Below are 9,704 nucleotides of genomic sequence, written 5' to 3'. Positions count from 1 at the left end.
GGGTCGAGGCGGCTGAGGAAGCAGCCAAGCCGGCCGCGCCCGATCCCGCGGCGGGTGAGGGAGGGGCGCCAGGGGCGCCGTCAGAGCCGGCCGGGGAGGCCGAGGGGGCGAGCGCCGGCGTGAGGGCGCGAGGACCGCCAAAGCCTGGAGGCGGTCCGCGGGCCGAATGGGACCGTCCGCCTGACGGAGTCGTCGAGGGGCCGCCGGTGGCCGGCGGTGACGAGACGACCAGGGGTACCTGCTGCTGAAATGGAAACACCATCTCATCAAAGTAAACGTGTCGGGAGGTGAAAACACGATGGGAGGCGAGATCATAACAGCGATAGCCCTTAGTGTTGGGTGGATAGCCGAGAAAGATGCAGGCGACGGAGCGAGGTGCAAGCTTATGAGGCACAGTAGCGGCGATGCTAGGGTAGCAAAGGCAGGCGAAGATGCGAAGCCCATCATAAGGGGGGGGGTGCACCGAAGAGAAGATGATGAGGTGTAAAGTTCCCGCGAGTACGACATGGGCGGATGTTGATGAGGAGAGAAGCGGTGGCGAGAGCGTCAGGCCAAAAGCGCGGAGGCACATTGGCATGAAAGATAAGAGTCCTAACGCAGTCATTAAGAGTGCGAAGGATGCGCTCAGCACGACCGTTCTGTTGCCAGGTGTACGGGCAAGTGAGACGAAAGATCGTGCCATGTGTGGTAAGAAGATTACGAACGGCGAGGTTGTCAAACTCCTTCCCGTTGTCTATCTGCAACGCGAGAATGGGACGACCAAACTGCGTGAGAACATAGGAGTAGAACGTGGCGAGAGTGGATATAACATCCGACTTGCGGCGCAAGGGGAAGGTCCACACATAATGCAAAAAATCATCAAGTATGACAAGATAATAAAGAAAGCCCGTATTACTGGCAATAGGAGAGGTCCAAACATCACTATGAATTAACTCAAACGGGTACGATGCAACAAAAGAAGCCCTAAACGGAAGACGAGCATGTTTGCCGAGGCGACATGCATGACACGAGTGATCCTCGTTCTTATTACACGTGAAAGAAAAACTCCGAAGTATGTGGCGAAGGGTGGCAGGATTAGTATGACCCAAGCGAGCATGCCAAAGATCCACTCCGGTGGCGAGGGCGAAGGGGGCGGCGGAAGTGGTGGAGGTGGCGGAGTGAACCGGGTAGAGCTCGTCGGGGCTGTCACATCAGTGGAGCACCATCCGCGTGCGAGCGTCCTTATCAGAAAAACCACATTCGTCAAATTCAACGGTAACCAGATTTTCACGTGTAAGAGAACGAACGGAAACAAGATTTTTAATAAGTTCAGGAGAAACAAGAATATTGAACATGGATATAGGAGTGGAGTTAGACGAAAAATATGTATGACCAATATGAGTGATAGGAAGGGAAGAGCCGTCACCGACGGTGATGCGGTTGGAGGTGTGGACAGGATGGGCGGTATGGAGGTTACCGGGGTACGCCGCCATGTGAGCGGTGGCGCCGCTATCCATGTACCAGTCGTCGCCGCCGGTGTAGCTGGACGGGGAGGGAGCATTGTGGAGAGCCGCCAACAGGGCCGGGTCCCACGGTGCCGGCGGGAGAGGTGGCGCGGCCGTCAAGGGCAACAGCGGCGGCCCACCTGGCGGCGGCTACTGACCATAGGGCGCCGCGTAAGGCTGCGGCGTGGCGTAGTACGTCTGATGCGGCTGTGGCCGGGTGCCGAGAATGCCCGGGGCAGGGGCCCGAGGAACCGGCATGGAGTAGGCGTGTACAACGCCGGTCCATGGGTTCTGGCCGGCATACCATGGGGCCGGCTGGGAAGCCTGCTGCGGCGGGTGGGGCGCTCCTCCCTGAGCACCGCCGCCGCCCTGCTTGAGGCCTCCACGACGGCCACCGCGACGACCCCCCCATTGGCCGCCGGCTAGGGCGGCGGGAAGGGGGCGGCCGGTGCGGGCGGGAACCCGGGCGGGAAGGCGGGCGCCGTTGGCTGGGGCGGCGTCGGGCGTGGCGGTGGCGGGGCCGAACCCCCGCGGGTGCCTGCGACGAGGGTGGTGTGGGTCGTGCGAGTCCGGGCCACCCGCATCCGGCGCTCCTCCAACTTGAGGTACGCGACCACCTTGGCGAAGGTGGGCTCCGGGATGAGGGTGAGGTTGGAGGCGGCGTTCCCGAAATCCTCGTTGAGGCCGCCGGAGAGGGTGCTGATGAGGAGCTCGTCGCCGATCTTTTCCCCGAGATCACGGAGCTCATCGGCGAGCTTCTTGAGGCGCATGCAAAAATCATCGATGGATGAGTCAATTTGCTGGCACCCGTAAAACTCACCATAGAGCAGGACCTTGCGCTGCAGCCGATTGTCGGTGAAGAGGCCGTTGAGCTTGGTCCAGACCGCATAGGCGTCGTCCTCGTCGTTCACCACGGTGTGGAAGAGGTCGCTGGAGATGGTGAGGTAGAACCAACGGATGATGGTGGCGTCGAGGATCATCAACTCCTCGTCGTTGATCATGAGCGCCGAGTCGACGGTGCCGTCCAGGTGGCCGTGCAGGAGGTACTCACGGAACACAAGCGAAAAATACCGCTTCCAAGCAGAGTAGGACGCGGTGGTGTGATCAAGCTTGACCGGGACACGCTCATGGATGTTGAGGTCGCGGACGAGGGTGACATCGGGACCGGCAAACGGTTGGAGACGGTGGACGAGGAGGAACTCATGGCGAGGGTTAGGGTTTGGGAGGTGCGGCGGCGCGGACTAGGAGGTGCGGCGGCGCAGGGGAAGGTGCGGGTGCGGCGCGGGTGGAAGGGGAGGGTGCGGCGCGGGTAGGAGGGAGAGATGGGGCGCGGGCGGAAGCGGGAGTTGCGGCGGCGGCGGCCTCGGGAAGAGGCGGCGGCGGCGTGCGAGGAGGTGGGGAGAGGCGGCGGCGACGGCGACCGGGGAGGTGGTGGCGGCGGCGGCGGTGCGTAGGGGCGCGGCGACGGCGGCGGCTTAGGGTTTAGGATCGTGCTGCGATAGATACCATGTAGAAGGACAAGATATGGGCTGTGCAATCTCGATGTATTGATCGGTGCACCAGGCACGCATATATAAGTACAGAGGTGGGCTACAACCTTAACTATACAAAGGAAACAGAAGATGGGCCCTACACACAAATATACACGTACACAATATACTCAACATGGAGTATAAGATGTAAATGGGTTCTTTCTGTATGCATGGTACTTTAATGAAGGAGAAGAAGGAAGAAAACATGTATATCACACTATATGACTATTAGTTTACATGTAGCAAGTTGATGAGAATTGTTGTGCTTGAGCTAACAGCAGTGTATACAGTTTTTTTTTCAATATTTCGCGATAGTCAATTTGGTGAATCAAAAGCATACTGCAGGTTGTACTTCTGTTGATTAGTCAGGTAAGTAGTTTAGTTATGATGCATAAGTAAAGATAATTCTTTTTTTCAATGAAGTGAAAGGAAGGACTCGTTGCGCCCATGGCAAAAAAAGCGAGAGCGAGCCAAGTATTCAAACCATGCATACGCGATTGATTTAGAACCGACTCAATAGATTGCATGGTACCATAATAGACTAAAAAAAGTAATGAGATCAGTTGATAATAACATATACTGGTTTTATAAAGCAACCTATAGTAGCAAAGATGCATTGTATAGCCGCGAACTGGAAAGACCAGGAAATGGAGGTGCTAGTATTATGTAGAGTGAGGATCACATCAAAATACTTAGATAGAGTCAATACATAGCACAAGAGAGGCATAGGAAACACAGAACTGAGTCTGAAAACAAATGACACATTTTACTGGTTGTGTGTATATTAGAACATAAACTACCATAGACACATTTTCAGATCAACACATACTCGTCAGCAAAACAAAGAGCGTTGGTTGCTCCTCATTTATCTGCAAAACATAAGAAAGGACTTAAAATCAGAACACGATGATCTGAAAGGACTTAAATCAGATCTCCAGCTTCTCGACAAAGAAAGTTAATTTACTACTGCTAATGTTACATCGTCACTTGGTTATTGCCATCAAAATCAAAGGTTGCAGGCTACAGATAAAACCCTCTTTGAGCAAAGCATGAAGCGACATGACCATAAAGAAAGGTAAAAAAACTACCCACGCAAACACGACGTTCCATCTCTGAATAGAAAGTGAGGTAGCTAGTAAAAACTCCCTTTGCAGAGACAATGACCCATACTTAAGTTAGTTCTGCAGCCCTCAGCATGAAGAAAGCAAGAGTAGGATACGATACCAACAAAGACACAACACATGGCATGTATAGGCTATGAACAAACTGCATGCACCGGTCGTATCAAGGAATCAAGCAAATAGAAAAATCAAAGGATTTAAACTGCAGATACAACAATATTTTTCATCTAAATGGAAGGAAGAAACTTTCCATGCCTTATTTTCTACTCATGTAAATGAAGGAAGAAACACTCGCATATGAACAGAACTGAACGTACAACAGAATTGAATCTACAAAGGAAATTTTATTCTAAGAAAGCCCTTTTTTGCTTTGAAGAGACCATGCGGATGTAAATATGAGCATGCTCATAAATATACGATAAGGGTTTATGCAGGAAACAGAGTAAATCATTTAGGACATGTACCTTTGATCTGGATAGGTGCCAAATTTACATTTGCCATCACAGGAAGCACATGTAATACTGTAACCCAAATGATTACTCTCTTTCCTGCACAGGAAGCATAGTAAGCACATGTAATGCAGGAATTGTTGTATTGAATGGGTTTCTAAAATGGTTCATATTGCTCTAGAAATGGTAAAATGTCACGACGACTACCATCAGCATCTTAACCACTCAATATAGCAATCCCTAGTAAATGGAATCACTCAATATTGAAACCCATTGAGAGGTATTAAATACCTGGTGGAAATACGAATCTTTATAGAAAAACAGGGATGTGCAACATGAATCATTTTGTGTGGGCAATATGAATCTACCTTGCTTATAATGTACAACACTGTTAATGCTTCCGTTGAGATTGGAGCCCATTATAAGTATTTATGATTATGAAGCAAAGGGGTAAACTTCCGTTAGGTTATATGATAGGTGGCGGATTAAATCACCTTTGATGTTTCTATACATACCAGCCATGATTATATACTTCCATTAGCCTACTGGTCAAGACTCAAGATATTATACTATTTGATTTAACCTCTCTAGATGGTAGATACCTTGCATCTTTGAAACAAAATACGGGATTCTATGGTCGGCTTGAAGGAAACGACACATAAAAGTGCAGTCTTATGCATAGAATAACCTGATAGAAAACAAAGACAAATGCAGGTATGGTTATCTATTATGCCGCTGATAAAAAGTAATTAAAACACCAATAGAAGAATAGTGCCTTACGTTACCTACAAATGCTTCTTCAGTAGAGAGCGGAGCAGCAGCTACTTGGCTTTGTTTGTGATCGTAGTGGTCCTGACACCAGCATTGGTCCTGAGTTTCAGAAATTAAGACTGAATAAGCATTTTGTTGTGCATGTTACAATTTTCAAATAGAACAATCAACCAACCATTGGATTTGGATGGCTGTCCATTGCGTCAGTAAGGAAACAATGCGTTGCTAACGAAAGGAAAAAAAACAAACCTTGACGAACCAAAGCAGCAGATGATCAAGAAGAAGCGGGTCACCACAAACCTTGAGGTGCCAAAGCAGCAGATGATCAACAAGAAGCACGTCACAAACAGTAGAACCTGCAAAGTAAAATAAAATGATAGAAGAACATGGAGTTAGCTTATTCAGTACTGAATCTTTTAGAGCCTAGTTCTCTGCAAAAAAAAAAAACCCCAGCTATCCTCTCTGCCAAGCTTAGCAAATCTCGGTTCAACAACAAAAACACAGTCTTAACCTACTGGGATCACAATCATACAATTGCAGCAGCAATCTAAGAAAACTATATTAGGCATACATGGAAAACTTGACAAACTCATAGGCCGTCCCTAATCAGTTTGCACCAAAAACACCAGAGCAATCTAAGGAAAATAAATTCAGCATAAATGGCAACCCAACGCACCAAATCCACAAAAACAAAGAATGCGAAACTTTATTAACACCTCATGTACAGCAACACATCCCCTTCTCCTCATTAACACCTCATGTACAGCAACACATCCCCTTCTCCTCGCGATGATTCGGTGCCAAGATACCTTCCCGATGTTGGCGTTCAAGCTTGCCTGCAGTGGAGAAGGGGTTCAAAGTCAAATTGTGTTTTATGTCAAAAGTAAGACTGAATAAATTATTGGGGATATGAAGAACATAAATAGCATGGGAAAAGATAATAATGGTAGGCGTACAACCCTTTGGTTCAGGTAGGAATATTTCGATCTTAGGTTGTGTATCTTTTGATTTGATTTCAAACGGCTGCCCCCATTCAAATCCAACCATGGCATGAATGATCCGTCGATCCCAAGCGTGTCAAAGACACCAAACTGTTTTGTCTCCTGCCAAAAAAGAAGACTTAGCAGACCGCATCAACATATTAATCGACCGTTCCTGGAGTGAAACCACGAACCTACGGGGGTCGTGAGAGGACGTACCAGATAAGGAAGACTCCAAAAAAGAGAGGGGCTGCGGCGGCGGCGACGACAACGGCAACGACACACAAGTCGGCTAGTCCGGCAAATCTTCACCCAATTGGCGCTCTCCATAGACGGCGGATCCATGGTCCGCCGGGAGGAGTCGGGGCAGTGGCGAAAGCAGCACGTCGACCCGTTGCTCCAGATGCGCGGCGAGCTGGTCTCCGCTCGGTGGCGATGGGCTGGGACTGGCGATGTCCCAACGGCTCCCAGCCGACGGCACTGTGAAGGCACGAGAGCTGCGTCGGCCGCCGCACATGAAGAAAATGGCGGAGCTGGCGGCGCCAAGGGAGGGAAGGAGTCGGGGGAGGGAGGACGCGGACAAGGAGAGCAGGGAAACGGAGGGTTTGGCGGCGGAGGCGGAAGGACGGGGATATTTTCTATATCTCCCTTTAAATCCATCTTTACGCTGAGGACTTGAGAAAAGAAGCTATTTTCTGGACCCCAGGCCAACGAACCTCACCGGTCATCCACTTTTGAAGCAGTTGTGCACGTGAAAAAAACCGACGGCTGAGCAAACGCCAACAGCCAATCCGCAGCCACAGTAAAAAGATCGATCGGTCCAAACGAGCGCGCAGCGTCAAAGCCCTCAGGATGGCAGGTAGTGCAGCGTCGTTGATATGTTCTACTAATGGTTGGGGCCGCCATTGCAGGCTGCTTGAGAGAAAGCTATACGCATCTTACCATTGTGTCAATTTTTAAAAAAAATATTCTCACATCACGTGGACGGTGGACATCACAACCATTTTAAAAGAGAAAAAACCTAGAAAAACTTCTCTAAAAAATGTCTCTCTACCATTTAAAAAAACTCTAAAAAATACTTTCTCACCATGACCAACCAGCATGCGTCACATGGCATAGCTGGTTGGCCACTATTCTACCTAGAAAAACTTCTTTAAAAAAAGTCTCTACCATTTAAAAAAACTCTAAAAAATACTTTCTCACCGTGACCAACCAGCATGCGCATGGCATAGCTGGTTGGCCATCATTCTAGCGCCTTTTAATGGGTTTAATTGCTTGCGTGAAAGTTAATTACTGTAAAATTGATGTTAGGGCATCTCCAAGAGAGACCGGCAAATTGTTTCGGTATATGTCTATTTTTGTGTCCGGACATGGTCCATGGACATGATGCGGTAGGGTGCCATCCAACCATTTCACAAATTAATCCTTATTATTTCGGTTGGGAGGAGAAAGAGAATAGGGGACAATGCATCAGCGGAGAGAGAAAAGAGAGGAGGGCCACATGGCGGATTTTTTATGGTCAAGTCAAGATACCGGTATAACTCCTTCATATTTGTCTCGGTTTTGCCAAAAAACGGACATTCGGTCCACTTCGCCAACCGATGGGTTCCTCGTTAGGTGATAAAAGTTGATACAGATGATCCAGACACCACAAAATAAAAAACATAGCCTATGCTTTCACGAGAAGCACAATACCTCCGGAAAAAAAATACAATTTGTGTTCTCCAAAAATGAAAAAGCACAGTCAGTGCTTCCAAGTTCATGTTTTTTCCCTTCCGTTTTCAAGTTTCCCAAAGACAGAAGACCAAATGCTTTAAAAAAGTGAGAAGTACAACTGCACTTCCGGGTTCACGTGTTTTCTTTCGGTTTTCAATTTTTTTCTTGTTTTCACTTTGTTCTTCAATAGAACAGATATGCAGAAGAACAAGAGCTACAAACTAGCCAAGAAACATAGAAAAGTTTTCTGTAGCTTGAGCTCCTCGAGACATATCCATCTACACTACTATTAAACAATCCAACAAGAATTACCCTACATGCACCCAGCGAATAGTCCCACAACCCCGCAAAAAACAATCAGCACCACACATCTCTAAATCTGACTGTCATCATTCATCTAATGTCTCTACTGTGTGCATGTAGCAATTTTCATTGGTTGACCGTGCTTCACCAGGAGACTATGGAAGCCTTCCCTCAGGAGACTACGGAAGCCTTCCCCACAACTGTCCAACTATCATCCCCGTGTTCCCCGGCAGTCTCGCAATTCTAATTGCATCACCATCATGTCAACACCGTCTTCTCCTGCACGGCGACCTCGCGCCACTCCACCGCGCAGTCCTGCACGATCGACGTAGCAAGCGCCTGAGAGGCTGCCCTGCCCCCTTGCAGTGTGCCGGAGGTCCCCCATATCGCCAGTGCCCTGGAGCCCGCCTGCGCGCCGGAAGTCTGCCAGCTCGCCAGTGCCCAGGAGCCCGTCTGCCCGCCCAGCACCCGCGCAGCCGTGCCCACCCTTCACGGCCCCTGGAACAACTGTAATTCTTTCCTGCACTCAAGATTAGAATTTTCAGATCAGTTATACTCCACTATCTATCTTTGAAACATATCAGGCATACATAATAAGTAAGACATTCAGATGCCGTGCAGCTGCACACCATTCTAGTATGCCTCATAACATATTTCGAAAGAAAATAATGTTGCACTGCAGAATGATGCAGTTTACATCTCTAATTAATTATTTTCTATGTGGAAAATGGTTAGTGTTTTGGCTACTGCAATCTTCTAACCCACTGAAACATGCACCCTGCATTACAACTCTAGGTGAAAGATAAACAAAAAGGACAGGGCAGTGTTTTTACACATAGGAAACAAATATTGCTTATCTTTCACCTATCAGTAATATATAGCGAGAGTCTGACGTTCATATTCACATGCAGGCGATGGTATGTCATCTCCCAATCATGCGGGGCCACGCACCCCATTTCAAGATATAAGCAACAACCAATCATTGGGTACCTATCAGCAACCACTTCCTGCTTTGTTCTACTGTTTCTGTTGTTGCCTCTGTGCTGAATTGCTCTGTGTGTTTATACAAACCTAAGCACCCAATTTCACGATATAAGCAACAACAGACCATTGGGTGGGTATCTGAAGGAAATATGCCCTAGAGGCAATAATAAAGTTATTATTTATTTCCTTATATCATGATAAATGTTTATTATTCATGCTAGAATTGTATTAACCGGAAACATAATACATGTGTGAATACATAGACAAACATAGTGTCACTAGTATGCCTCTACTTGACTAGCTCGTTAATCAAAGATGGTTATGTTTCCTAACCATAGACATGAGTTGTCATTTGATTAACGGG

The 9,704-nt window shown here is 48.2% G+C and overlaps 2 long non-coding RNA genes across 2 annotated transcripts; both read right to left on the bottom strand.

The window, feature by feature from the left end:
- Nucleotides 1-3,791: 3,791 nt before the first annotated feature.
- LOC119328116 lies at nucleotides 3,792-5,259 on the bottom strand. Its single transcript, XR_005158843.1, has 3 exons — nucleotides 5,189-5,259; nucleotides 4,602-4,685; nucleotides 3,792-3,885 (listed from the first exon to the last, which is right to left on the bottom strand). It is a non-coding gene; the product is annotated as an uncharacterized LOC119328116 (long non-coding RNA).
- An 821-nt stretch (nucleotides 5,260-6,080) lies between these two features.
- On the bottom strand, nucleotides 6,081-6,621 carry LOC119329962. The gene is made up of 3 exons (XR_005159843.1): nucleotides 6,557-6,621; nucleotides 6,317-6,460; nucleotides 6,081-6,193 (listed from the first exon to the last, which is right to left on the bottom strand). It is a non-coding gene; the product is annotated as an uncharacterized LOC119329962 (long non-coding RNA).
- Nucleotides 6,622-9,704: the final 3,083 nt, after the last annotated feature.

This window comes from Triticum dicoccoides, chromosome 7A, assembly GCF_002162155.2.
Source record: "Triticum dicoccoides isolate Atlit2015 ecotype Zavitan chromosome 7A, WEW_v2.0, whole genome shotgun sequence".
Lineage (NCBI taxonomy): Eukaryota > Viridiplantae > Streptophyta > Magnoliopsida > Poales > Poaceae > Triticum > Triticum dicoccoides.
This window is presented reverse-complemented; position numbering and strand designations above follow the sequence as displayed.